The 27,715-nt window shown below is 38.5% G+C and overlaps 1 long non-coding RNA gene across 1 annotated transcript in view; it reads right to left on the bottom strand.

Annotated features, from left to right (window-relative positions):
* LOC143693740 (uncharacterized) overlaps positions 1-23,789 on the bottom strand; it is a 131,492-nt gene extending 107,703 nt beyond the window's left edge. The window contains exons 1-2 of the long non-coding RNA XR_013181683.1: positions 23,693-23,789; positions 12,925-13,021 (exon numbers count right to left, since the gene is read on the bottom strand). This is a non-coding gene — a long non-coding RNA (uncharacterized LOC143693740). The remainder of the gene's footprint in view (positions 1-12,924; positions 13,022-23,692) is intronic.
* Positions 23,790-27,715: the final 3,926 nt, after the last annotated feature.

The following is a 27,715-nucleotide window of genomic DNA, read 5'->3' as shown; positions in this document are numbered from 1 at the left end:
AGAAAAATTCACCTCCCATAAATTTCAGATTTATATGCAGATCTCAGAGGAACCTGGAGTAAAATAAGATTAATTTCATGAAAAACTGCTGACAGATAATGGAGTTGTAGTCCAGCCTCCTGGGCACATTTCTTTAGGCAACAGAGTAAGCTACTGAGCATTGCTCCTCACTTCTCTGCTTATAGTTGACACTTAATGCATATTTTTGTGGAAATTAACAACTGCACATCATCCCTCCTTTAAGCCTCCTATACACACATACATATATATCTGCTTCTAAAACAACTGGTATGAAACCTACACTACTATTTCTTCAGGAAACAGAGGTTCAACTGAAGGATCTTCCACTAAATGAAGGTTTGAGCTGAAGGTAGACACTGGGAAATCTGTACACATGTGTTAATTGTCCCTATGTAGACAGTTTTGCTTCGAAAGCAAAAAGATTCTTTTACATCACTGCATAAAAAACAGGGGTCAGAGCAGCAGGAGACTCAGGAATTACTGGGCACCAGAAGAACTAAAATCAAAGGGAGATCTGAATTTGGAAAAAAAAAAATCATGTGCATTCCATGAAGGAGTCTTTAGCATTTCTAAAGCTGTCGCTTCAAAGAACTCTGTAGTTCTTACTGGAGCTACTTACTACAAAATTCTGATAAATACTAAGTGTTAGGTGCAAAAAAAAAATCATTTTGAGACCTTAAAAAAAAAAGCCCACAAAAAATTTAATTTCCAATAATAGGATATAGGATGTAGAAAGGACCCCTGAGTCACTGAGTCTACCCCTCAACTACCCCACCCTGAACTGCAAAACTCAGGAAAGACGACACCCATCTCCAACAAGCAGGCTGGTGGCACTCTTTTGAACCTTTTTTCTCAAAGGGTATCCCTCAACTGCCAAAAAATACTTGGGAAATCATAAGGCAGCAGAACTCCATCACACACTAACTTCCTGAAGGTGCTCTTTCCTCAGCTCCACAGAGGATTTTAGTTGGCCTCAAAGTAGGATATAAACACCAGCCCCGACCTGACAAGATCTCAGGCACAATATTCCTTTCTCAGGCCTTGTAGCATAACCTGAAGTCCAAATTGCTCCTTCAGCTCTGTGCTCCAGAGGAACCCACAGGTGAGCCCTGAGACCTCTCCTGGTCAGCTGACAGGGCTCTTCTTGGATTTAGCATGAGGATACCTCAAACACAGCTCCCTAAAATTTCCTCTTGTGGTATGAAGCACACGTGTCTGCTTAGATGGGGAAAGCGTTGTCCTTCTCTCTTTTGTATGCTTTCTGCACCAGCTGTCTTCAGGTTGCCAGATTAGACCTGGAAGTTTTCAAGTGCTTAATTAGGAGAACCCAATCCAGGTTTGACTTTGCTCTGCACGAATTTCCTAGGTCTAAACTATGTTTGTATTGCAAGCCGTATTCCTCTGGTTCAGCCTTCGGCACCAGCCTGAGGTACTTCTTTTCTAAATCTCAAAGTGGATGATGAGGAACAGACACCTGCAGAGTATGGCTGAACATATCTGCTGGCACAGCTGCCCTCAGGATGGAAGGAGGGTCTCTCTTATTGACAGAGGAAGATGCCGAGAGCAAACAGATTCCTGGCTTAAGCCCCTCAGCTAAGTGCTTCAATTCAATGTGAGATAAAGCCAGCCCATTTCTACAAGACACTTTTTAGGAAGTTTGACCTTCTCCAAAAAAATGACACACAACTAACTTCTAGCTGTGATGCCCATTACAAAGCAGAACTTTCAACAGAGAAACAAGACCTATTCCTTCATACGCTGCCAAATAAAACTTCTGAAAATTTGTTTCTCCTCCTAAACAATGGTGTTTTCTCACTCAGTAGCTATCACACTCTCTGGCTCTCTGATACAGATATTTTTTCTCACTGTGCTCAGGGCTGAGTAGCTTGGTGGGGCAAAAGCCTGTACAATATTAAGAAGTAACTTTAGCACATAAAATAATTTAAATAATTTCTTTCTTATTTTCCACCCCATAAATGAACAATCAGGTTTTCTTTAGCAACAATAGCTTTTGCCACAACCCTAGGGGTGGGAACCTAAACCATATGTACATAAAAAAGGTAACCTCAAGTTTCCTCTTCATAGCTCTGATGTGGAAATCCACAGGCACATTTAGTCAATTGTCCTTCAAATGTCTTCTGTACATGTGGGGTTTTTTTCCCCTTTATGCTTGAGCAGATCTCAGAGATTCAGCTTCAGGGAATGCAGTGGAGTTAGACTCCTGTTCATTTCTGTTAGCTGAATTTATGTTGTAGGCTTCTGTTGGGAAGCCTATTGTTGCATGATCTTAGTTGCATGTAAAGTGGTAGTACTCACACTGGCTTTTCCCTTCCAAGGAAACTGCATTTCTTTGGATGGCTATCACTCAAAACACTTGGCACTAAATCCAGAGAACTAGCTAAATTGCAATGTTAATTATGAAAGAAGTGGTGGTGAAGTTTTCATCCTCCTCTTTGTCACACTGTTTCCTCCAGCAAGAAGTTCTGCATTGACAGTATACTCTGGGCAGAAATAAGTCCCCATCAGAGGAGTGAACCCAAAGATATAAGAATCTCACCATGTGCCACTTCACACACAGAACACTGTAGGTTTTGCTCCTCAAGCTGAAAGTACATCTCAAAAGACTCTACTTCTCTAGATTTACCCAGAGAAATATACTATAAAAGCACATTGCTGAGGTGAGTAGGTGTTAGTCCAAGCCTTGTAAGTTAAAAGTAACATCTCATCATCTCTGCTAAATGTAATGGGTAGTCGAAGAAATGAAGCTAATCCAGGCATAATGATTAGTCTTAGTGTGAGTCATGACCCTGGCAGCTGCATCCTGAACCAGCTGCAATCTATATAATGCATTCCCAGGAAGACCAGACAACAAGAAGTTGTATTAGCACACAGTGCAGATGGTGTTAATACATGTACCAGCATCCTCAAGCCCAGCCAAAAAGAGCAAAGGTCTTCATTTACTAATATTCTTAAAAGGATAGCAATTTGTCTAAGATATTTATTATGCTTATCATAATCAAAGAGCTTGATTTCTAGAATTAATCCTTTTATTGCTAACAAAAAATTTTACAATGAAAAAAGGTTGCTAGAGTGGATGAAGTCTCTGCAATCCTATGCAATGCGTAGGATTAGCCATCAGCAATACAATATTTCCTCCTCCTTCCCCTACACGGTGTCAGGGTCATGTAAAGTCAAAACACTAATTATAGGACAACATCAGTAGAAAGCAAAGCAAGCTTAGCTAGCCACGATGGAAACACAACAGAGGCCAAGGTAAACCCATCAAAACAGCATGATTAGGCTAAAACAACAACTGGAGACTTGTGAAATCAAGAGAGAGTATTTGTGCCTTAACCCACTTCTGTATTTATGAGATTGATTCTGGAGATCTGAACAGGTTATTGTAAGAAGGGAAACCAGAGCAGGCAGATTAGGACTGCTTGCAGGATCCTTTGAGGGAGATCTACAGGTTTGAAAGCATTTCATGGGTGGATTGTCATTCAGGAAAGGCAATGCCCCTTCCAATGCAAGGGAACAAAAATGTTTACCTAAATCGGAGCTATCTGGACTGACAAGCCTCATGTCTCCAGGCAAGAACAGGAGATATGGAACCAGTTTCTTCAGCCTGGGAAAGATCTTTTTCCTGGAGAGCTCTGATGTCACTCAGCTCCTGACTTTTTCAATCTGTCAGACACTTTGAACAGAGCTGCTGCTTTAGGCTTTCACTGTCTACTCCAGATTTTTTCTTCCCTTCAGAGCTGTCAGTTCAAAAGGAAACTAGTCTGGCAACAAACTGGACTTTTCAAAGTTTGTCCTCTATTTTTGGTCATGTTCCAAATAGTCTTTAAACAGCCATGGTTTACTGAGAAGAGGGAGCTGTAATCATCAGGAAAGTTTTGCAGTGCACAGTACCTGGACTTTGTGTTGAAGGAATGGTGACAGGACTAGGCATGTAAAGGTCTTAAGAACTCCAGTGGCAAAATTGCAAAAGAATTAGAATCAGTATTAAAGCATTTTGGTATTCAGCCTGCTTGTTGGTACAGAGCAGAGCAGCAATCTAACAAGCTACTACATGCCTGTAAACTGAGTAGAGGAGCAGGTTAAATTTTAGGTCTAATGATTGCTAACAAGTTCCTTTTTATCACATCTTTAGCCTCACTTTAAAATATCATTTGAAAGGACTAGACATACAGTTTCAAATCAAAACCCAGCTCTGCATTCCTCATCTATTCTATCATTTCTTCCTAAGTTGCCTGTCACTGCAGCGGCTGAATACCAGCTAGCCTCACACCGGGGAGTTCAGGTGTCCTCCTGACCTGTACTGCAATCTAGAATCTGTATGGAGAGTAAGACCAACTGGGAATGGTGCCATAAAATTTCATTTGCTGAAGAGGCTCTTTACTAAATTAAACCAGTTAGAACTAAGCTGATTCATAAAAGCATGCTGCATTTTTTAAAACTCCACTTCTAAGTTATTCTCCCATTGCTTGAAAAACATACACCTATTGATTAAGGCCTGTCCTAACACACAGTAGCTCTTCAGTAATGCTGAAGCCAGAGCAGTTGTCAATATAGGGTACCTAGATCATCCAAATAAAATGAAAGATCTTTAACAGTCATGAAATACAGTGACTGGAGATATTGGTATAGCAGAAATTACATGAGAAAACCAATGAAATGTTTTTATTCCTGCAAGCTGGGTTTGGTCCAGCTGAGTACAGTGCTTTTCCTGAGTTAGGCTGTGCAGGTAATGACCCTGCTGCATGTGAGAGAAAAAAAAAACAAACAATAGTCAGTAACCTTGAAAAGAAGAGATAAAATTAGTTCTTCAAAGTAAATTTTCTCTACATTATTCTAGGCAACTTTCTGGAGTCTTTCCATCCTTAGCCCACTGTAAAACAAATCCAAGCATTACTTTATCCTCTGTAAGTTCCAGGGCACTTGCAGCAGGAATAGCATGAATTCTTGTATTAATCTGTCCTGGATAACAAGCATTTGCTGTACCACTCTGTCCCCCAGGAATGAATGTCCCAGCAACTTCTGGACCCAGATGTAGAGCCCAGAGCAAAAGCAGAGGCATATAGAAAACTGACTATGGTCTGAGTCATACTAATTTAAATTCTTCCTATTCCCATAGTTTCTGGGGAGTCAATGGGTCAGAGGCTCACCAAGCTACTGACTGCCACCCCACAGAAAGCTCTTCCCCTCCACATAGCAAATAGTCATAACTAGATAGGTTCCTTCCTCCCAAGTCTCTTGAAGGTTTTAATGGCTCACAGAGAGACCTGATCTTGGTTCTGGGCTCCAGCAGAACAGAAACAACAAAGGCGGCTCCTAAAAAAGATGTCACAAATGAAGGCAAAGTATAAACCAGCACACGCCTAAATGGGCTCAATGTTTTAATTTGTAGTATGCTCACCTCTGCCCCCCTTCCCGCCCCCATAATAGCAGATTATTATTCACCTACAGTAACATCTGCTCTTTTGCCACAGTCTCACCAGTGTCAGAGCTGTGCTGGAGCAACTTCGATATCCCCATCCAGGAAAACCTCCAGTGAGGCACAGTATTATAATGCCCTGGCCATTGAGATTTGTATACACCAGATGGATACTACCAACCAGAGCACTTTAAGCACATACACCCTACAATTAAAGCAATCAGTCAGCCTCAAAGAGGAGAAAGAAATATAAGCAGGTTTTTTTTTGCAAAAAATTCAGCTTCACAATAAAAGCTGCAATGCTGCACTTTCAAAAGGTAAAAATTGTTTAATTTCATTAAGAGCATTAATTCTTATTTTTATTTCCTGACTTTGTTTGTTGTTTTGTTGGGGTTTTTTTGTGGCACGGTAAACTACCAACACTGATATTGTCTATTTACTATTTTAAAATACCAGAGGCCTATCTTTAATTCATTGAAACAAATTTATTGTCAGATTCCAGACTGAATTTTTTTTCTGAATTTATTTTCCCCTTGAACCTATCCTTCCCCACCCTAAAGTTTCAGACTCTGCCACAGAAAAGCAATGCTGTTTCCTGAGCTCCTTTGTGCAGAGTATATACAGACACTGCTCTAACCTGTATAACTTGAATTACTCCCTTCAGCATTTATCAGGGGTTAAAACACCCTTGATAAGCTGAGGACTTAAGTCCTCTGAGAATTCCTCCCCATTCCTGAGAGATGTTGCATTGCCTGGAAGCCCCCAGTCACAGACATGTTCTCTGTCAGCGTTGAAGAGGGCAATCTGGAAGGGCTAAGTGAAGCAAAGGCACAATTAATGCAGTCCCCAACCCAGGGGCTGGTCAGGAAAAGGAGCTCTATAACAGCTAGAACCTTCCACAAAGAAGAGAAATATACCTGCCTGGCTGCAATTCAAGGCCCTGTCTGATACAAAGCGGTGCAAGTCATTTTGTGGCAACCACAGCAATGTATGCCAAATTTGTTTCACCATTATTTCACTTTTCCATCAGATCAGGGTGCCAAAGGTGATGTGCCAGCAGTTTAATCAGTTTGCCCCTCAATTTCTTCTTCCTTCCTGGCTTTTACTATCTCATCTGACAGCAAGCTGCCAGAGTTCAAACAATCTCGGCAACACTCACAAACCATATCCTTTTTGTTGTTCATTTTACAAAATTAAAAACATTAAACATTAATGTCTCTTGAGTTTCCTCTCCCCCTCAACCCTCCCACCTCCTGAAGTAAAATATGGTTTTGTGATTCCACATCAGAAGGAAACAATACTCTGTTGTGCCCAATACTTTGTGGGTGTGGGTGTTTTCAGGAACCACATCTGAGAAGAAATCCCAGAGGTTATTGCAATCATTCCTTTCACTCCTGGGTACTCAAGCACAGGATTGCCTGCAATCAATTTGCTCTTGCATCCTCATATTAAACTCCTTGTGTATAAAAGTATCACCAGCACTTTCTATATTAATCTATGTAGCAATGTTCTAAAGAGCTTTTTATTATGCTGCAAAGAAATTACAATGCAGAGCAAAAGCCACTAAAGCCTACCTGAGCATTACCACCAAATATGAAAGTTGGGTCTGATCCTTCATCCAGTGAAATGGAGGAGTCTTGACTGCACTCACTGACTTTTCAGGGAAAATTCAGGTACATGTCTCTGTAGTCTACCCTAATCTTATAACAAGGAGGATTACAAATCTACAAAAAACATTACAGGAAATTACATCACATGTAAAGCATATGAACAGAGATCCTGATTACTTTCAAGCTCAGGTTTTTGTTGGTTTTTTGGGTTTTTTGGTCAGTTTTTTGGGTTTTTTCTGGGTGGGTTTTAGCTTTATTTTTTTGTTGTTGTTTTGTTGCTGTTGTTGTTGATTTTGGACTTTCTGTTTGTTTGTGGTTTTTTTTGTTGTTGTTGTTTGGTGTTTTTGGGGGGTTGATTTGTTTTTTTGGTGTTGTTGTTGTTGTTGTTATGGGGTTTTTAAGATATCAAATACTTGAATCAACAAAGATCCCAGCACCATAGGCTGTTTTACAAGTAGCCCTACAAGAGGGTTTAGCCCTTGAGCTCTATGCCCTGAAATTTTCATCTGAAACGACCCCAATATTTGCTAATAGTATTAAATGTACTATTTAGAACTAGTGTTTGGGGAGCATGAGGGATTAATACAAAAAACTTGACACTACTTTCTCACCTGCAAATTAACTTTAAGGAACTCATACCACTCTTCTGTCTAGTCTTCTCATTCCCAGACAGAAAGTTTGTCAGGCATTCTGAGCTAGTCTGTTTCCAGCTACACACAGGAAGCATCTCTGCAGACAGCATTGCTGGATATAAGTGGAAGTCCACAGGCAATAATTTTACATGTGGCCTTTGAGAATTTTCCCTCTGGTTAACTTTTCTACAAAGAATATATGAGCAGGACATGATACTTCACTATATTTTTAACAATTTTCAAAAAGGTTGGGAGTGTAGTAGTTCAATTCCAAAAAAAAAAATAAACAAATTTTCAATTTGTGTGCTGAGCTGTGCCAATTGAGAGGACAAAAGTCCTGTGGCCCTGTTTCCTCTTCCTGGCTGGACATGCACACAGACATTTCTACATCGTACATCAACTTCTTTTTAGCTCCATGTGCCTTTCCCATGAATGCTCAGGCACCAATTGTAAAATTCACTTTGATCAACATCCTGAATAAAGCACTGTAGTGATTCAATCCCAAAATCATACAAACCTACCTAAAACAGAAGCTTCTCAATATTTGAGTAACTATACACAAAATTACCACAAACCAATGAAAATGTACATTCTATCTGCCCACTTGTGGTAACTTGTGCAGGCTGGATTTGATCCAAATATCTTGCAGGGAGATTCGTTAGCTCTGCATTAATCCTTCACATCAACTCTAATCCTCTCAGTAAACTGTTTGCATTTTGCAAGTTTTCATCATAAATGACAAGGAATTTTAGGTTAGATATCAGACAAAACACAACAATGTAAGAAAGGAATAAATAAAGCAAAGCTATTCAGGGTCTGACAGCACTGAATAAGCAAGCAATATCACCCATAGGGCAAAAATAAGAACAAGAATGAACATGGGACTATATGTAGCAGGTTTTGTAAAATGCAATATAGGTTTGGAAGAGCCATAAAAGCAAGCCACACAGTAAGCAAATGCAGCTGTAACTGAAGTTTTATGAGTGATGGATTCCAAGAGTAGAAAAAGAAGCAACTCTAACCAGAAAACTGTAAAAACATGGGAGAGTTTCATGCTGCTGCAGGATATTTGAGTGTATGGAAAGGGAGAGGAGAGGAGAGGAGAGGAGAGGAGAGGAGAGGAGAGGAGAGGAGAGGAGAGGAGAGGAGAGGAGAGGAGAGGAGAGGAGAGGAGAGGAGAGGAGAGGAGAGGAGAGGAGAGGAGAGGAGAGGAGAGGAGAGGAGAGGAGAGGAGAGGAGAGGAGAGGAGAGGAGAGGAGAGGAGAGGAGAGGAGAGGAGAGGAGAGGAGAGGAGAGGAGAGGAGAGGAGAGGAGAGGAGAGGAGAAGGAGGAGAACCCTGCAGCCTCTGAGACCAGTGACAATACTCACAAATGGTCACACAAATGCTCAGCATATCCACAGACATAACCCAGCCCCAGAGGCTTTTCTCACACATTATAAAGTCTTCTTTCTAAGGCTGGTTCATCTTATTTATTTCTGTTCTTTTTTAGTCATTCTGTGTAACTGACCCATTGATGGCAAAAATGCTGCATCATAACAAACACAGATATACTTTTAAGACTTCAAAGAACACATCTTTTTCCTGACAGCCTTTCAGTATAGCCATTTTGGTATAGTAACAATCTTTGTCATGAAAATTGAATTGACAGTGATCATAAAAGAGTGAAGTTCTTTAAACAGGCCATTTTCCAAGGTATTGTCAGGTAATTTATGTATTGTTTTAGGCTAAATCTCAAATAGCTATCCACAAATCAGTATCAAAATTATGTTTATTAAGTGCTGCATCAAAAGCAAATCTGAATTTGTGAACTTAAAAAGAACATGAATGAGAGAAAAAACAGTTGCAGAAATGAAATTCAATTCTGTTAACAGTTTTTCACTTCAGTTTCAATTTACACTGTGTTAATCTAATGAAGAGCACAGAAAGGAGATCATCACATCTCAAGTGTTTATGTTTATGCACCTGCAGCTTAGAAAAGTTATTAATACAACAGGGATTCTCCTGTTACACTTTTTACTTTCATCATTCATGCATTTGCAAATATAGACCTTTCAAAACTCCAACAGCAGTGACAGTACTTCCAGCTGCACAAGATCTACTGGTTTTCTGAAGGCCATCAGGACAAACAAAAAAAGTCAGCCAAAGGTTCTTTTTTAACAGCCACACAAGCCTTAGGGCCCAGTTTTGTGTGCTCCTAAGCAGTGGCTTACAGCTCACAGAGTCAAACCCTTAAGTGTGGTATCAACAAAAAATAAGCAGAGGCTCCAGAGCAGAGAATAGCAAGTTGAAAGCCCCCCCCACAAATCACCCATTTCTGGAGGTACATGGACTCAATCAGTTGCACATCACAGAGTTTGTGAGCATGCAGCACTCAGACGAAGCCACTGCTTGGTCTGCTCAAACAATTTCCTGCTGGTGACATGGGGAAAAGGTAACAGTGTCCAAGAACCTCTCTTTCCCCTTTGGCTTTTGAAGTCACTTCCGCACTCTCTGCTCATGATCTTTGATTTCCAGCATCACAACTGCACTGGGAGAAGCAGAAAGCACACATATTTTTTCTCATTTTTCTCCTTTTACTGGTGAAAGAGCAGATGGCACAATGGCAACATATTCTCCTGTGACCTGGGAGATAGAAGTTTACTTCTTTACTGAATTACCCCCAGACATCCCAATCCCAGCTGGGACACCCTCCAACATTTTAAACCAATACCACCTGTGCTGTTCACTCATAGTGAGGCTATCAAGATCTGTCTCAAGCTGATGGAAGCACCTTCTGAGTAACATCTACGAATTCTGGAAAGCACTTAAGAATTCTGACTGTATCTTATCCTCTTGCCAGCTCCTTTGATTGCATAATCCTTATGAGACTTTCTTCAGACACTGTACGACCTGCAGCATAGGGTTCTGTTTGCACCTTTTCCTTTCATTGAATCTGCCTCTAGCCTGACCTGTCTTCACTGCCCTGATAACACAGAATTCAGTCCAAGAACAAGGACAGCACCATTTCTTGTCTTTTTCTTTCCTCTTCTACACATTCCTAACTGAAATACAAAGGGTCATGGCTGCCTACTATATGCAGGATCTGCCTGGCTTTAAAACAGCAAAACACAGGCCTGGTGCTCTTTAACAAAGGAATAGTGTTCCATGAAAGAAACCATGCCACAGGATGCACAGTGTCATGGCATGCCCATCTATCAGATTTCCTTCAGACTGGTTCAAAGTTTGATGTCAAAAGAGAGTGGCTAAAGTCAATTCCATATTAAATAGTATCAGGCCTTTAGCATTACTTGAACATAGGATTTTCAAAGTATAGGTTTATAAATCTCTACTTTGTAAACTGAGTGCTTTTCAACTAGAGCTCTAGAACCCTAGAGAGCTGTCTTTAGGAGGCTTTGATCTTTCTAGAGCACCTATCTTGTGTATCTGTAATTGCCCTAGTTTAACAAGGCTCATAACATTTCAAGAAAGAAAAAACCCCTTTTATTAAGTCTGTTAACCTAAGTGACCATAGTGATGGCATGTGTTGCTGTGGGTACCCTGTAAATCCCCTGAAAGCAAAACCCAAAAGAAGAATCTCCTTGATGAAATTAAATGAAATATTTATTAAACATGTTGCCAATGTCCCAGGTGGTATGAAGAAGCTTTGTGGTATGCTGAAAGGCTTGATCTTTCTAAGTATTATGAATGCTAATTTAAATGATTCGGTGAAAGCTGAGGAAGTTATGGCTGAAATTTTGGCTAAAGATGACAGGTCCGGGTTTCAAGTTGCACAAAGCGGTCTGAGGGATTAAGCCAACAAAACCCACTCAAAGATATCCAGTTTCAAAAGGGTAATCTTCGTATCAGTGATTCACACTCAGACAATGGTGAGGATTCCTCATTACTCTGATTTTGCCATATTAATCTTACTTTACAAATACATGCAGTGATTTATATCATGTTTAATTAACTGATTGAGGGCTCCTGTGGTAAAATGGCATCACATTAAGCTCTGTCCTTATGGCAAATGCGAATCACATCTTTAGCCTTGCAAGAACAAAATATCATGGGATTCACTGATGACAGGATGTAGGAATTGAAATAAGGTCCCTCCTGTTGTTTGAGAATCCAGTAAGGGTGGTTGCCATATGCTCATCATTTCCAAGGGAAAAAAATGACAGGATAGAAGAAAGAACTGCTCTAGTTCATCCAATATGTTCAAATCTCAGATGAAAATGATTGTACAGCAGTTCTGTACTGAGGCCAAGTTTTACATGAAAGTGCATAACAAACTTTCAGAAAGCTTATAATTAGAGACCTTTCTAATATGATTTTTTTTTGTATTTAAATAAACTGCTGCATGAAATGACTCCTTTTTTGGAGAAAAAAAAAAAAACAGAAAAAAGAGATGAACTAAATAAAGAAAGGCTTCTCTGCCAGCAACATAAGACAACACAAAATTAACTTAGCTTTTGCTATGAAGAGTTATTCCCCTCAAGCATTCACAACCTGTTTTTGAAGATAAAAACTACAACTGTTATCATCTGATAAAATTAGATGTTGTATATAATTTGCTACTAACATTACCAAGATTAAAAGCCTTATGTTATTACAAAGTTTCTTAAAATTCAGAGAGCATTTTATTTTTAAAAGCTGTCTTATTAAGAGACTGCAATTTTTATACTTACAGTGAACCTTGCATCCAGTAAACTCCCTAGCCATTAACAAATCATTTTACATGAGTCACAGTTTGCTCCCAGGAATTCAGTGGATTTTTGCAATTTGTTTCTATGGCAAAGAAGATAGTAGTGGGGTGGGAGAAGCAGGTTGTGCATTTTACAAAGCTAATATGCGACTTCAGAAATGTTCTCATTCCTCTCCAGGACCAAGACTTTTTAAATTTTACACACAAGAATGAGAGATGAGCAGAGTATTTAAAAGGTGGGTAAGTAAAGCACTCAGTGCTGCCTGTTTTGCCACTCTCTCCCATTTTCCACAAATTGCCTCAGGTCCTAGTCTAGTCCAAGACATCAGGGACACATCAGGTCTCAAGACCTCCTGCTTGCCAGCAGGATTCCACTTTACATAAACAGTTAAACACACAGCAAGCAAACAACTCAAAAGCCCATTCAGGGCACTCTGTAAATCTTCAGGGCAGTCTGTAAATCTCATGTTCAAGTCCCCAGGCCTGAACCTCGATTTTCCACATTCCAGGTGAGTGCTCTGACCGATCGCGGTGCTACCTGATACTCCAACTTTGCCATCTCCTTCTAGTCTCGACCAGAAATTCCATCCGACGGCTGACAAATCTCTTCTGATGAGTTTCTTTGAAATCGATACCTGCTTGCAAAAGAAAAAGTTTCAGTTTCCTCAAGCCAGCCTTTTCAATCAAAGAAAGAGAAAATTCCCAACTCGTCCTAACCATTTCACTGACGGCTAAAATTGAGCCACTTTTCATAGCTGGGCAATTGTCAACTGGGCTGGTGAGTTTGGCAATGCAGCCAAAATCAAGGGGTGACATTTTTGCCCACAAACACCAGGGCAAACCATCTTTCCCACCAAATGTGCTGAAGTAACAAATCTGCTGACTCTGTAACATCGTGCTCCTGTGCCCCCTCTTCGTCCTTTATCAGAAGTCACTATGCTTCACTGCTGCTAGAAACATTAACATGGTTTTGTGATTAGAACAGTTATGTACACTTTACAGTCAGTCACGTCATCCTGCCCTTGTTCAGGTCTCTTAAAACTGAGTAGAAGCAGGGTAATTATTTTCCCTTTGTGATATATATAAATTTCAAATCTCTTCATATATCTTCTCAAAACTTCACCATGAAGTAACCTACTCCCTTCTCTCTGTGCCCATTACAACATTTGATATTTTTAAAAGCTTTGAAATTGTTTTCCAAATGTGAAGCACTGACAGGATATCAAAACCAGCTTGGTTTGTGCTTACTTAGCAGGAAAACTGCTATCACAATAACTGCAAATAAATGTGTAGTATTTCATATTTTCTGTTAATAATTTTTAAACTTGCAGGGATTTTAACACCTGTGCCATTAGTCGATGATAATTTCTGAAGTTCTGAAATGCATTTTTAAATTTAAAACATAATTTCAAAGGTATTTTTAAATAAAGGAATTCAACATAATCTATAATGATTTCTTGCCTGAAAAAAAAAGAATGTCTAAATATTCTAATAATTCTGATCCAATGCTAGGAGAAATTCAAATTTGATTGCACATAGAAGAGCATTTTGATGCTGAACAAACTGATTTTAAGACACAGATATATCTGGTTTCATATTCTGAGAATATTTTCACATTCTATGGAAAATTAGCTACCTGTAAAACATACTTTTCATTTTACTGTTTTAACAGGCCTTTTAAAAGTTAAGCAATATTTAAGATACAAATATTGATAGAGACAGAGATATATGTAATATAAAATATCCTGAGCAAGGATGATTAACTATTTTTGGCTAATTTTTGCCTAAAATTTACTATTAACAATTTTGGCAGCTAAACTGCATTTCCCTTCAAAAATAGTTCACATTTGAATTTTTTGATATTTAGAGTAGAGCTTTAAGCTATGTAAAAGTACCTTGAAATATGTGCAGGTCAAAGTAAAGCTTCATTTTAAATATTTCAGACTGTTATAGTTACTGCTTTGAGATAATGTGACATTTACAGTAATTGCTGAAATTCCAATTACTTTCAGTAAAAGCTGCTTCTTTTGCAAGCTGTAAAAATATAAAGGTGCATTGATACTGCATTGCTGGAGACAGAGTCTGCAAGTAAAGGCAATTAAATGTGAGTTTGATGATACACAATGTACTGGACTAACATTAAAAAGACTTTTCCATGTTTGACTGTTTACCAGTTTTGTCTTTAAATAATAGTCTTCTTTTGGCATGTAATGTATATCTGCTTGCACTAAACATAATTTATGAATATTTTAACACATGTGTACTCAGTGGGGTGTATTATCATACTGATATAAATAGAATTAATGAGCAGTCAACCTGCCACATGTCATGACATATGACAGGGCAGCCAGAGCATGGGAATAATTCTTTCTGTTTCATATTAGAGCTTCTTTTCCCAGTTAAATTTTTGTTCCCAGATGACAACGGACCTAATTTTCTAAGGACCATTTACAAAAAGAGTAAGAAATTACAAACCTGGACTAATTTATCATGGGTCATTTCAAAGAATGATTATTTTTATGCCATTTCAAATGCTTAAATAAACTTCAAATGCTTAAAGGAAGCAGCTTTTTTTCAGTTAATTTTTAGGGGTTTCACAATGAGAGATTAGATATCTGCCTCAACTTTCCTTCTTAACAAGCAAACATTTTATTTGTTGTTGACTTTGAATTTGTTTCAGTGTCATGTTATAAGTTTCATCTGTTAAGGGTCTAGAATAGAATGACTGCCTAAATACAAAGATGACATGTACCAGGTAAACAGAATTACTTTGCAGAAAGAGATACAGATGCACGTAGGTAATATCCTTTTAGGCAATTATTCATTCTAATTTCAAAGGCTAGGTAACAATCTGATGAACATAACTACTAACTTTTTTTGGATAAAGATATAGAATAAGTTGGCAGAACACACAGAATACAAGGCTAGGCCAGATTCCCTGTTTGGCACTTTATTTGAAAGAAATACTGAAGTGTAATATCAATTCTGTTTACAAACAGCTGCTCAGTCAGTTAAAGGCTAAGGTTCATAACAAAATTAAAAAAAATAATATCAGTCAAACTGACCAGCTACTATCTAATTAAAGATTGCTGACTTGAAAAGTTTTCAGCAAAGAATACAAATGCTCTTTGATGTTGCAGTGCTGGGCTACTGACAACAGGGAGGAAGGTACATATGTTGTTCCTTCTTTTTGATTTAAAATCACTTTTTAAAAAATTATTTTACTGCACATGAATCTTTGAAGTCTTGACTCATTTTCCAACAGGAACAAGAGGGTCTCCTAAAGATGGATCCAGTTCAGGTTTGAAGACTTGAAAGACATAAAAGAGACTTATATTGGAACAAGGATTTGGAACAATTATATTAAAGAACAAGGAGACACTCCAAGTTTTTGTGTCCGAATGTTTTTCCCGGCAGGGCAGCATGTCCCTTGGGAATCCTGCTCTGTCACTCTCAAAGAAAAGGGGCACCATCTAGTGCTTTTTTGGAGGAAAAGCTGCTAATACCAGTAGGGATGTAGCAGGGGAGGAAGGAACACGCGAGGGGGAGGGAGAAGAAATGACATTCCATTTTTTTCAAAAGACAAAGAAAACCTGTTGGCCTGTTTCATCTTCCATTTTGAGGCACTGCAGTATTTAGCTTCAGGCTGTAAGTAAAAATTGTCAGCTTTCACAAGGTGGAAGGATGGATTCCTAACAGCTAAAATAATATATACAATTTAAAATGGAGAGGGGGTTGGTATACAGATATTTTCCTGCTTAATAGGTATTTCTTCTGCCTATTACTATATCAAAACATTTCCCTATCACTCCTTTTCATTATATAGTCCTTCTTTTATTAATCTAAACAAAAACCTTTTTAAGTAACATTAATTTCCTTGAAGACTGCACTGTGCTGTAAAGTTCTTGAAAATGTTCTTACAAATCATCTTTCCAGAGTTCACCCATAGAGATTATATGAAAAATTATTTGTAGCACGAAATTGTTTACAGTGCAATAAGATCAAGTTAACCACTGGCACTGCTACAAAAAAGCTTGAGAAGTTTTATCTGATTGGCAAAATATGCTCATATCTGAGTCCAGGGAAAGAGTGCCCTTTGATAAAATTTCACAGCACTAAAGTCTCATTATCTGAATGATTTTTGAAACTTTTTTGAAAACAACTTAGGGGGAGGGACAAGGAAATATTCTTTTCTGCTGTAGCTTAGGGAATAGATGACTTTGGAAGAATTGTGAAATAGTAGCCCAATATTGTTTAATTTACTGCAACTATGAATTGACAGAAATTGTATTAGTCAAACTAATAGGTTCTCAGTGAAAATAACCAATGTTTCAAAGGTACATCTGCTCCTTGGGAGCCCCAGGCTGGAAATATTTGTTGTGAACTACAGGAGCTGCTGCCTTCAGACACCCAGAACAATCCCAGATTTACACAGAGTCAGAGCTCAGGACATGTTGAAAAATTGCATGTGCTGATACTCCAACCAGAGGCCCCAAAAAATCACAGTTAAAATCAGTGCTTGTTTTTAACTTCTGGGCATAATCTTGGATTCCCTGGGTGCTTCAATCTCTTACTCAAATGTGTTGTAGCAACAAGGGAATGTCAGACCAGTGCATAAGACTAAATAAACAAGAAATATTTCTAATAAAATAGTGCTGAGCAAAGCAAATATGTGGCTTGGTGAGTAATTCTCAGAGGGAAGCCTATCTCAAGAAACAAAAAATATATTTTATGTTGCTATAATGTTTTTCTTGTGAAGTTGATCATGCCTATTAAGAAGATTTCTTACACAGAAAAAAAAATGCAGGTACAGAATTAAGAGAATTGACTAAGAGCAGGTAAGTGGGGAGCAAATATCAGTAAAAAACGTCAGATTCCCAAATCCTAAATGGGGCTAGGAACCACATGCAGGTCCTGACAATCATGAAGGAGTGCTCTGGTCTAGTGGTCTGACTACAGGATGGGGAACCATACTTGGGAGATACTTGCTCTGCAGAAGATTCAGCACATCCATTCAGGGCCTGCTGTATGGATATTCTGAGCACCCTTGTTTTCTAGTGAAATCAGGAGCTTGGAGCTTCTGGTGTTTGGATCATGGACCCAAGCTGCTTCATTTTAGGCACCTATATTTTCAAATGGCACTATTTAACCTCTCTGCCTCAGTTTCCACATCTGTAAAACTTGATAGCTATGCTTAACTTGCATGGGTGTCAGGAAGATTATTTCAGGTCTCTAGAGAACTTTGAAAAGGAAAAGCAAACCAAACTGAATTTATTATTATTTGTCATTTTTTTATCCCATAAAATAGAAGTCAGATGCAGCCCAGACTGTGAACTATAACAAAATGTTCAACTAAGTCTTCCTTATATCTCTAATGACAAAAGAACTGGTGAATTCAGCATGGCTTTGCAGGAAGAAAGCAGCTTCCCCGTCTACTGACTTGGCAACACTCGGGGTAAGTAATAAGTTTATGTCTTAAATAATCACTACATTTACTTAATTATTATTATTCTCTATGTTTCTTTATGTTTTTAATTCAACTATCAGTGCAGTTCACTGTATTTCTGATGATTAAAAAAAAACCTCTCTTAAGCAGAAGAACTTAAGCAGAGGGAACTTACTTCAGTGGCAAGAAAAAAAGTTGCCAATAAAATCTCACTTTGGGGTTTTCCTTGGTGCAGAATGAGCCTCATAAGATTCCAGCCTGACTCAGTCTTGCCTTGGCAGGTTTCAGACCTTCTAGAATTGATAAAATGAGCCCATTAGAAAAATCTACATGAGTTTATCTCTAAATCTGAAGAATAATGGGACACTTTACCTAATACATCCCCTTTAAAAGCAGCCAATTGCCTCCATGTTGGGTACTTTCACAAACTCTTAATGTGTCTCCAAGTTTTTTGTCTGAAGTTTCCCTTCCCTTGCTCAAAGTATGCCATTTTTCTCTGGTCTTCCCAGTGTCACTTTCCAGATTCTATACCTCAGTGAAACCCTCTGGTAATGACAGCACTGGAGTGATAATATACTTTCCTGATTTCCTGTTAATAGTAGCACTTGATCCAGCAATGAGTGCCAGCTCAGTGGCAGAAGGATGCTTTAATATTTTCTAGAGGTAAAAGGATCAGTTCAATTTATAGCCTCGGCTAACTCAGCAGTTTTGCTCTGTCTTGGCACAGAAATGGGTGTTTTAGTTAAAACAAAGGCAAAAGAAAAGAAAAAAAAATCCCCCTTATTTTGCTCAGTGTCCTGCCAAACAAACAAAGTACAATTATATTTTTCTCCCTGAAGTAACTTGTGAAAACTGCAAAATGCAATGAAGGAGTTAAAATAACTGAGGGGAAGGAGGGAAAATAGAAGAGGCTAAACAGCAGCATCAAAAAGGAAAGCAATTTGGTTTTCTATTTTATTAAGAGACACATCATCACAGACTATCCAACAATACATGTACCCTTGCTGAAAAGCTGCTGATATTCTACATTAACCTTTGATAGTGAGAAGTGTATTTCCCCTACTGTTTTCCACAATAAATTACATTCTATCTGGCATCCAAAGCACTAGGAAGTGTTCAGCCAGCTGGAAGCACCAGATTGGCCCAACATCCCTAACGTTCAGATTATAAATAAAGGGTACCTCATACTGCTTGTGTAACAGAAACGAGAAATGCAGAGGAAAGGCAACTTCCCCCCTGCCCACAGAAGCAAAAAGAGTCAGTTGGGGAATGAAAAACAGGAATTCCAGAGGGCAGGGTTTCTGCAGCGAGATGCAGTCTCCAGCACTCCAACCCTCAGACAAACACAGGACTTCAGCAGAGAAATGAGACTTCACCATTTGCATGTTTACTGAGGATTTGCACATTAAAAAAAAAGCCAAGGGGAAGTATATCTGGCTCTGCTCTTCCCAGATGGTATAACCACACAAACACAGACTCACACAGACACATATCTTCCCACTCTTTAGGCAGCATTGTCTGTTCTCTTCCAGCCGTGAAAATAATTAGCTCAACCACAACCTCAGTTTCAGAGGATGTGGTCAAATGTGGCATGCTGCATGTTTCTCCCACACCCTCAAATCAAGGGATATTATGGCTATAAGTATGTAACAGCATTGTGATAAAGTTGAGGAAAACCCTGGCTGTTATGATCTGGAAGGTGAAGATATCAAATAGGAAGAGAACAAAAGACAGTCTGAAGACACAAACTCCAGTATCTGAGAAAGGTTATAAATGGGCTTGTTGGGTCCAACTGTTCTCAAGGAAATCACTTCATTAGCTTCAGTGGGAGCACAACTGAACCAGCACTGAGAGCTGCTAAACCAACTCTAAAGATGGAAAAATTAACCAAATCTATTTATTCTAAGGGCTAGACTACAGTGGTCCCTGTTGAGGATGTAATGGCAAGTCAGACACAAGGAGCTGTTCTCCTCACCACTTCTTTTTGGTAGGGGCTGGCCACAGCTGCAGTGCCTGTGCTCTCCTGAGGGCCAGAATTAGTCCCAAATTGGTATATTCCATCTTCATTATCCCAGCTATTATATAAACATGACTATATGCTTGCTTACTTAAGCTGAAAAATGGAAAAGAGGAATTAAAATTAAGGTTAATAGAGCCAGATGGAGTATTCCCCATTTACTTCACCCTCACCAGGGCTACTTCAACCCCTCTGCCTTGAGTGGATGCTTTCTCCCATAAAAGCCCCGTTTTTCTCTTTTCCTCTCTTCTCTCTTCCCTTATTTTTTTTCCCCTGGTGTCCTCTTCTCTCCCTCTCTTACTGCTGCTGTGGCTGTTTAAGTTTCCCTATTTATGGTGCATCTTGAAATTTTTGATAGACACTAATACAGGAGCTGTCTCTCCCATATCTATTAAACCATGGGTAACAGCTCTGAAGAATTTTATTGATATTATTTTGGAAATTTGCTTTGTCTTGTGTTGAATTTCATGACTGGAAGGATCTTGAAACTGGGCAAAGAAATGGCCAGAAAGATGTCTGCTAATGTCTATCCGTCACTCTCTCCCTAAAGTTGGTCTATGCCTTATTTGGAAAATTTCCATTTAATTCCCCTTTAGGCAACTGAGATGCTGCCTGAAAAGCCTCTGATCTGTTGGGATTTGTAGGCCTGAAAGGGTTGCCGAGGTGAAACACATGCCACAGAATAAATCAGGTACCCTGATTTATTTCAGGAACATGTATTTGTGCTCTGCAGGAGGACAGAGGGGAGGCTGAGTGCAAGAATCAGAAGTTTGGTACTGCCTGTACATCCCAGGTTTAGACAATTCTTTCATGTTGTAGTGGCTGATGTTTCCCACGCGAAAGGTAGTTTGTTCAAATCCACTTCTTGTCCCCCAAAAGATTGTTCGGAGTTTTTTTAAAGAAATGGTGCTCCATCCCAAAGAAAAAGAACAGATGTACTGTTTTTCTCTAACACTAGTTATACCAGTATGAGATTTTTCAAAGAGAAGAAAGACACAGAGAAAAAGTTTTGAAGAGAGAGGCAGATCCACAGCATTTGCATCCATGCTTTTTTTTCACTGTTGGGGACAACTTTCTGCACAGCTTGTTTAAGGATTCTGGATAGTGTAGGCCCAGCAGACATTTCCTGTACTAAGACATATTCTCATTAGAATACATCTCCCAAAAGGGAGTATTCAAAATATTATTTATCTGCATATAATCACTGTATCATGCCATGTATCCTTTATTTTAATTTCCACTCACTTGCTAATTACACACCACACTGAAGGTCTCACAACTGCTCCCCTTTCAGCAGCTTTGTTTGCAAAGTGTCTGGCAATAATCTCCCAGCAGTGTATTATCATGCCCTTTTCATCACACTATTTAATCAATAGGGTAATGACCTCATATAAGCTAATTCCAGGACCTAGCCATGCCATGCTAAATAAATGAAACAAACAAAACTCTAGGCTACATGTCTCCTGTTTTAAAATCTTGGATGTGAACCATTCCAGCATTAAAAATTATTATAATATATAGAATGGCAAATTCTTCACGTCTCTTGCCAGAAAAAAAAAAAAAAAAGAAAAAACAAAACCATTCTGCAGTACTGTAGGGAAATAGCTGCTTTCTTTAAACTGACATAATTGCAAAACGTGTGTTTTTGGTCAAGTGTTCACAGGAAGATTTATACTGATAACACTGACAACAACCCATTCCCCCATTATATCACGTCATCACTTACAGGACCAAATGGTGACCATCACAGCTAATGGGATGAAATCACATGCAGCACAATTCCAAAGCAGAGGTTGGAACTAGAGTTCTTTTCAAAAGGACTTCTGTTGCAGTGAGCAGAAGGAAAGCAGCTTCTCTCCATTTCCTGAGCTGTAAACTCACAAAGTGTGGTTCACTTTGATTTGCATTCCATGTCTGGATTATACTCTGTCTAATAAAGTGCATGTGAGATGTGCTTAGTAATGTGTGAACCCTGGAGCACATGTAGCATCACTCTAGTGAGGCGATTCTCTTGTCCAAAGGAATGGGGGTAGTAAATTGAGTCTGTCTGCTCTTTTTAACCACCACTTTTCCTAATACTAGTAGGAATTTAATTTCAGAAATAATTTTTTACATCGAATTTTGTTGTAACTGGTCAACAGAGAGAGGAACACAACTGACTGTCTGGCACATGGAGTGACTGCGTATCCCTTCTATTCTTTGGGAAATCAGGGCAAAACATTCACAAGACCACAGAAGTTTCACCCCACAAGACCTCTGACAAAATGGCTAGGAGAGAAAATAAACTGTTTTCATGACATTAACGCAACTGGAGTAGTTCAGGGACACCTGAAAAGAGGATGAGTATGCATTAGAAGCATAAACCACATAATTTTGTGTTACCATGGCATTATCACCATACACTGCTTTCACATGAATGGAGATCCCTCCTCCCTATATAGTGTGAAAGAAAAATAATAGTTTTTAATCTGTTTTATCCCAGATATTACCTGAAACCAGCCATATACCTTGAGACAAATTTTTACTGGAAATTTTTTGCTGCATCAACGCCACTTAGGTTCTTTTGGCACCTTCCTTTTAGGTGTGTTATGAAAATGACAATGTGCCAGTCATCCAAGCTGTCAGCACCAGCTAAAATCTGTTCTGAGGCAGAGTAATTTACACTTGGATGAACACCTCCCAAGAAATAATCATGTAAATACCTTCACGATGAAATGCAACTCATTGCTGGTTAGATAACTCCTATAACGAGCCTAAGTGTGATCTGTCCCAAAGATCTGAAATTGCTTCAGTGCAACTATTCTTTTAATATGATGTAGATGTTGGAAAGGTAACTATGTAGTGCTGTGAAACACTTGCTGTGTTGCAAGATATTAGTTCTAGACTACAAAACTGCATTTTGGAAATATTCTCTCAAAATGTCCTACATGACACTAGTCTGGCAAAGTAGGAATTTTAAAAAAAACAACACCCTCAAAACCCTAATGAACTGAAACTCTCCAACTAGCCCATTTGGTAGTCTGGCCCCTGCAAAACTATTACCTTTACTTCTGATGCAGTGGAAGAAATAGCAGACAATAGCAAAAAATTAAGGAAGTTGTAAGACTAAGGAAAGAGAAGAAAGAAAATTCCAGACACCTCCTATTGAGGTGAATTAACTTCCAACAGTGGATGGTTTTACTAGACATTAACTTGATCCCTGATACTTATCAGAAGGCTTAGAATTAGGCAGTGTGAAATATCATTGCCAGGTGATACCACCTTGCCCTCCCATCAAAATCATTATCCAAAAAAAAGGACATATCATTGAACTATTTCTCTAATCCATCTTTACAGAAAATAAATTATTCCTCTAATTGTAGACATTGCAGTCCACCATTTGTTAAATTCAAGAAATCCTGATGCATCTTGTGACAGGATATACTTCTACAATGGCAACACATCCCTCCAACAGATGAACAGGAGTGGTTGGAATGAAATATAAGACCCTCTGTCCTTTGAGGTGCTGCTCAAAATCTGACAGAGGGATCAGGCAGGACAGGATGGTAATGACTTGCCTTCACAGCTCATCACTTTGATACCAGGTAAATTAGCATTTTGGTATTTCAATTGCCACCAGTAGTTTCTAAGATGACATTGATTTGAACAGTCTTGCAAGAGTATTTCTTCTCTGTCAGGTAGTTTTGAGTTTTGGGGAGTCTCCACATCAGGAAAACACCATTGTGTATATTTTCTCCTATTGCTTTTGTTCTGCGAGCATTCTTTTAATTTGAAGGCAAAACATCTTATTCCAGAGCATTCTGCTTATGCAACAATATTAATTAAAAAATATCAGGTACTTACCGAGCAAGTAGTACAAGGTCACAGCCTTCCCTTCAGCCCTGTAAGCCTTTCTGCAGACAGAAGGCAACAGACTACCTTGGTCTGTCTGTTTTCTATCAGACATCTCTATTTTACAAAGAAAAAGAAATGAGAAAGATGAAGAAAAATCAAAATCGTGGCAACTTTTCCTCAGATATAAAAACACAAAAAGTTTAAAGCCATGCATGTTTGGAAAGAGAAACACACAATCTAATATATTTATGAAATGTTTTACTTTAAGTCCTAAAATACAAAACCAAAAAACCCTGAAAACAAACAAAAAAACCCCACCAAACCAAAACAAAAAATAGCTAAAAAAAACCCCAAAACCATTACCTCCATTGTGCAGGTTGCAGGACTTGACCATACGGACAAGCTGCATGGAAAGGACATCTTATCAGAAATGGCTCTAAGTCATCCAGAGACCTCCTGGTGTCTGGTCAAGGATTGAAGGAGTACCCCAGAGAAAAGTCCATCTGATATAGATGGAGTGGAAACAAATAGAAAAATCTAAGACATCAGAGCCTCAGATTTTTCACAGTTTGGATGTGTGTCAATATTAAAGTTAAAAAAAAATAGGGATTTGATAAAAGGATCTGATAAAAAAGCAAAAGAGGCATATAAGGGATAACTAACCTGATAGAGAACTAAAAGGGATAATCAAATTAAAGTTGATCCACATGGGTTTCTGGAAAGCAGATTTTGTCAAGCTAAATTGATACTATTTTCTGATGTGATTACAAATGGGACTGCTAAAGGCAACCATTTTGATAGATGCCTGTAAGAGAACTGGCTTTGCATCACACCACAGTTTGACTGAAAAGCTAAAAAGCATAAGAGATGGGATTCATCCACACTAATTATAGCTGTCTAAAAGTTTGCCAGCTTGTCTTAACTTCTCTATATTCCCATTATAGTCTATGAAAAGAAAAAGACACTGTCAAAAAGTGATTTATGGTTTTTCAGATAAGTCCATCTTTCTGCGAAGGTCTCCATCTCTCTCCATTGACTATTAAGAGCTTAGAAAACTAGCAATCATTAGAAACTAATTTTTGGATGGCTAAAATGAGATACAGTGAATCAGAATAGCATCCTAAACTACTTATAAACTATGTAGCAGATATATCTAACCAATCATTATGTGATTGGGGAACAAGGCACTAGTATTGGAATTGGCTCTTGCCTCCTAGACTACTTTTCACTTTTTTAAAAAAAAAATTTCACAATATGGGAAGAGGACTAAAAAATGGAAAATAATGGAGAAGACAGCTGGATTAGGTGACCGTAACCAGATATTATGTACCTCAGTATAGCTAACAGGAAGGCCATGGATCAAGGAATTAGTACAATGAGACAGATTTAATGAGGAAAGACTCAACTCTGGAAAAAAGAGATCCCACAGAGGAGGCAAGGTTTTGGGACCACAGGCCATGACAAGTAACCAGATTACTATGAATTTTTAGAGAACTGCTAGAGTACTTCTAAGAGTACTGAATTTTTAGAGTAACAAAAAGCTACCATACTCATCAGATGTATGAATAATAATAAATAGGAATAGGGAGGTTGTATTATCTTATTTTGCATCAGTGAACTGACTAGTAGTTTCACTGTGTTCCTGGTGTTGTTTTAAGAAAGACTGTGAAAATTTCCATAGATTATGAGGAAGCCAGGGGAACAATTATGGTATTAGGAAACATGTCTTACTACAAGAGACTCGAGACAATCAATTAACTTATAAGAGTAAAAGTTAAAGGATTATTTGATCACAGGCTACAAGTGCCTCCCACAGGGAAGAAAAAATTGATAATAGAGGGCTCTTCAACCTAGCAGGCAGAGAAAGAACAAGATCGAAGGGCTAGAAGTTATAGCAGGACTAATTCAGTCTAAAACTAAGGTGTAAATTTTAAACATTTAGGGAATAACTTGAAATAACTTGAGAAGAACTATGATTTTTTTATTTTCTGTCACCAGAAAATAAGTTTTAATCAACACTTGGCCTTATTAGAACTTTATACTTCTATTTCTAAGCTTATTAATACATTAATTCTAAGAATCTCAGAACATTACTATGGAGAAAAGGAACACATGTTGTAAGTTGGGAAGTGCTCACTGCAATTCATAAACAGCCAAGAGATTTATTTTCCATTTGACCACCAACTGACAGACTCTCTACCATGAAGCTTCCCTAACTGATACACCTTGTCACTACTCCACACTGTGCAAACCTTTTTGATTAAAGAGTACTAATTCAAAACGGATTGCACTAAAATTAGGAAGCAGGAAGAAATCATAATTTGTAATTATCCCTTGCAGAAATTCCTTAGTACAATACTTCTGAGTCATTTTAGGCATGCCATTATTTTCCAAATGTAAACGTAAAACCCAAATCACAACATGGTAAAGATCTCTCGGTAGGCAATTAAAAATCAATCAGCAAATTAGATCAAATTAACAAGAAAATAAGGCTCAGAAAGACATTCATTCTAATTAACATAATATTAAATTAGAAAAGACCTTTTCATATATAAAAAAATTGTCTTTATTCCAACTATCAAACCAATCAATAAAAGGAAACACTTATTTCTTACCTTGTTATCCCCATGACCAAAGCCAAAAGGAAATGACAGTAAGAGTGAGTCAACTGCCTGTGCAACTGTATTAATTTCTTATTATTTCTAGTCTTGTTAGCTATTTGAATCCATAATTTAACAAGATTGTATTAAATTTATGGGGATTCTACCTATATTGTGCTTGCTCTATACTTGCTGTGTCTGTTAAGAATCTTCGAGGTTCTTAAAAATAAAACTAATGTGATCAAAAGTCTCACCTAGGTTTCTCCTTAGCTAGATGACTCCTAACTAAAGCACAGGGCTTTACCATGGAGACAGAGGATGTCAAAATAAGAGAAAAAGTAGAGGGATTCTTAAGTCTGTGTTGGGGATGATAACATATACTCTCAGGGAAGGAAATAGCATTATAGGACACCTTATTGAATAAACCTCTCTGGTTAAGCGGAAATGCTCAGGCCATCAGACAAGGAATAGGGCATGGTTGAACCTAATTAGATAGATTGCACAGATTAAAAATACCTGCTATTATAAGACAGTTCCTAAAATATTTTTTCAAATGTCATATTACTCCAGCAAAGACCAACCATCTCAACCTTCTGGACATATGCCACAGACTTCTGGGCAATTTGGCAGCTGGGAGATGACCATGATTCCCAGCAATCCAGTGCAGCAAACCTGTGGATGGTTCCCTGCCTTACCCACAAGTAGAGCATTGTGCAGCCCTTCACAGATGTTAATGTGTTATCCAGATTCATAATATCCAGTGACCCCTTTCCAAGCAAACATAACTTCCCTGTCCATCTCATGAGATAGGCCTGGTTTGGGAACAATCCTTGCACAAGAGCTGCATGGGGTGCAGTGTTACAGGCCAGGCAAGACACAGTTGTGTTATTTACTCTTTTGGGTGGGGGAAAGAAATCTAGAAAGTGTGTGTAATGGTTTAGAAACAGGCTTTGCAAACCAATTCCGCAATGAATGTATTTCACTTTGATTACCCCTTCTAGCCTGTAACAAAATTGAGGCAGTATTTTGTTTTGCAGAAATTAGTACCTTCAAGACCTGCAGTGGATTTATTATTTCTGCTAGGGCTTGCACTTCCTTTCTGATCCATGGCTGTAAAATCCAGAGGGACAGAACAGCACAGAAAATTACTGCAAAGATGTAGTGTGACATAGGAAGAGTCAGAGGCATTATGTGTGAACAACACGACAAAAGGAAAAGCCATCTGAAAATAAATGAAAAAAATAATAATCAAAAGGGTGTCTAATTCTTATCTGGGCACTTGTTTGCTCACTCTATGAATTCAGATGACCAAGCCATGGCATATAAAGCTGGAAGGGACACTGGGCCCAGAACTCAATCCTGCTTTAAGGAAGGTGTCATTCCCCAAGGAATGCTTGATGAAGCAATCATTCCAGAGAAAGAAATTCTTCCA

This window comes from Agelaius phoeniceus, chromosome 3 (assembly GCF_051311805.1).
Source record: "Agelaius phoeniceus isolate bAgePho1 chromosome 3, bAgePho1.hap1, whole genome shotgun sequence".
NCBI lineage: Eukaryota > Metazoa > Chordata > Aves > Passeriformes > Icteridae > Agelaius > Agelaius phoeniceus.
Note: the sequence above shows the minus strand (reverse complement) of the source record. Positions and strands in the feature narration are given on the sequence as shown.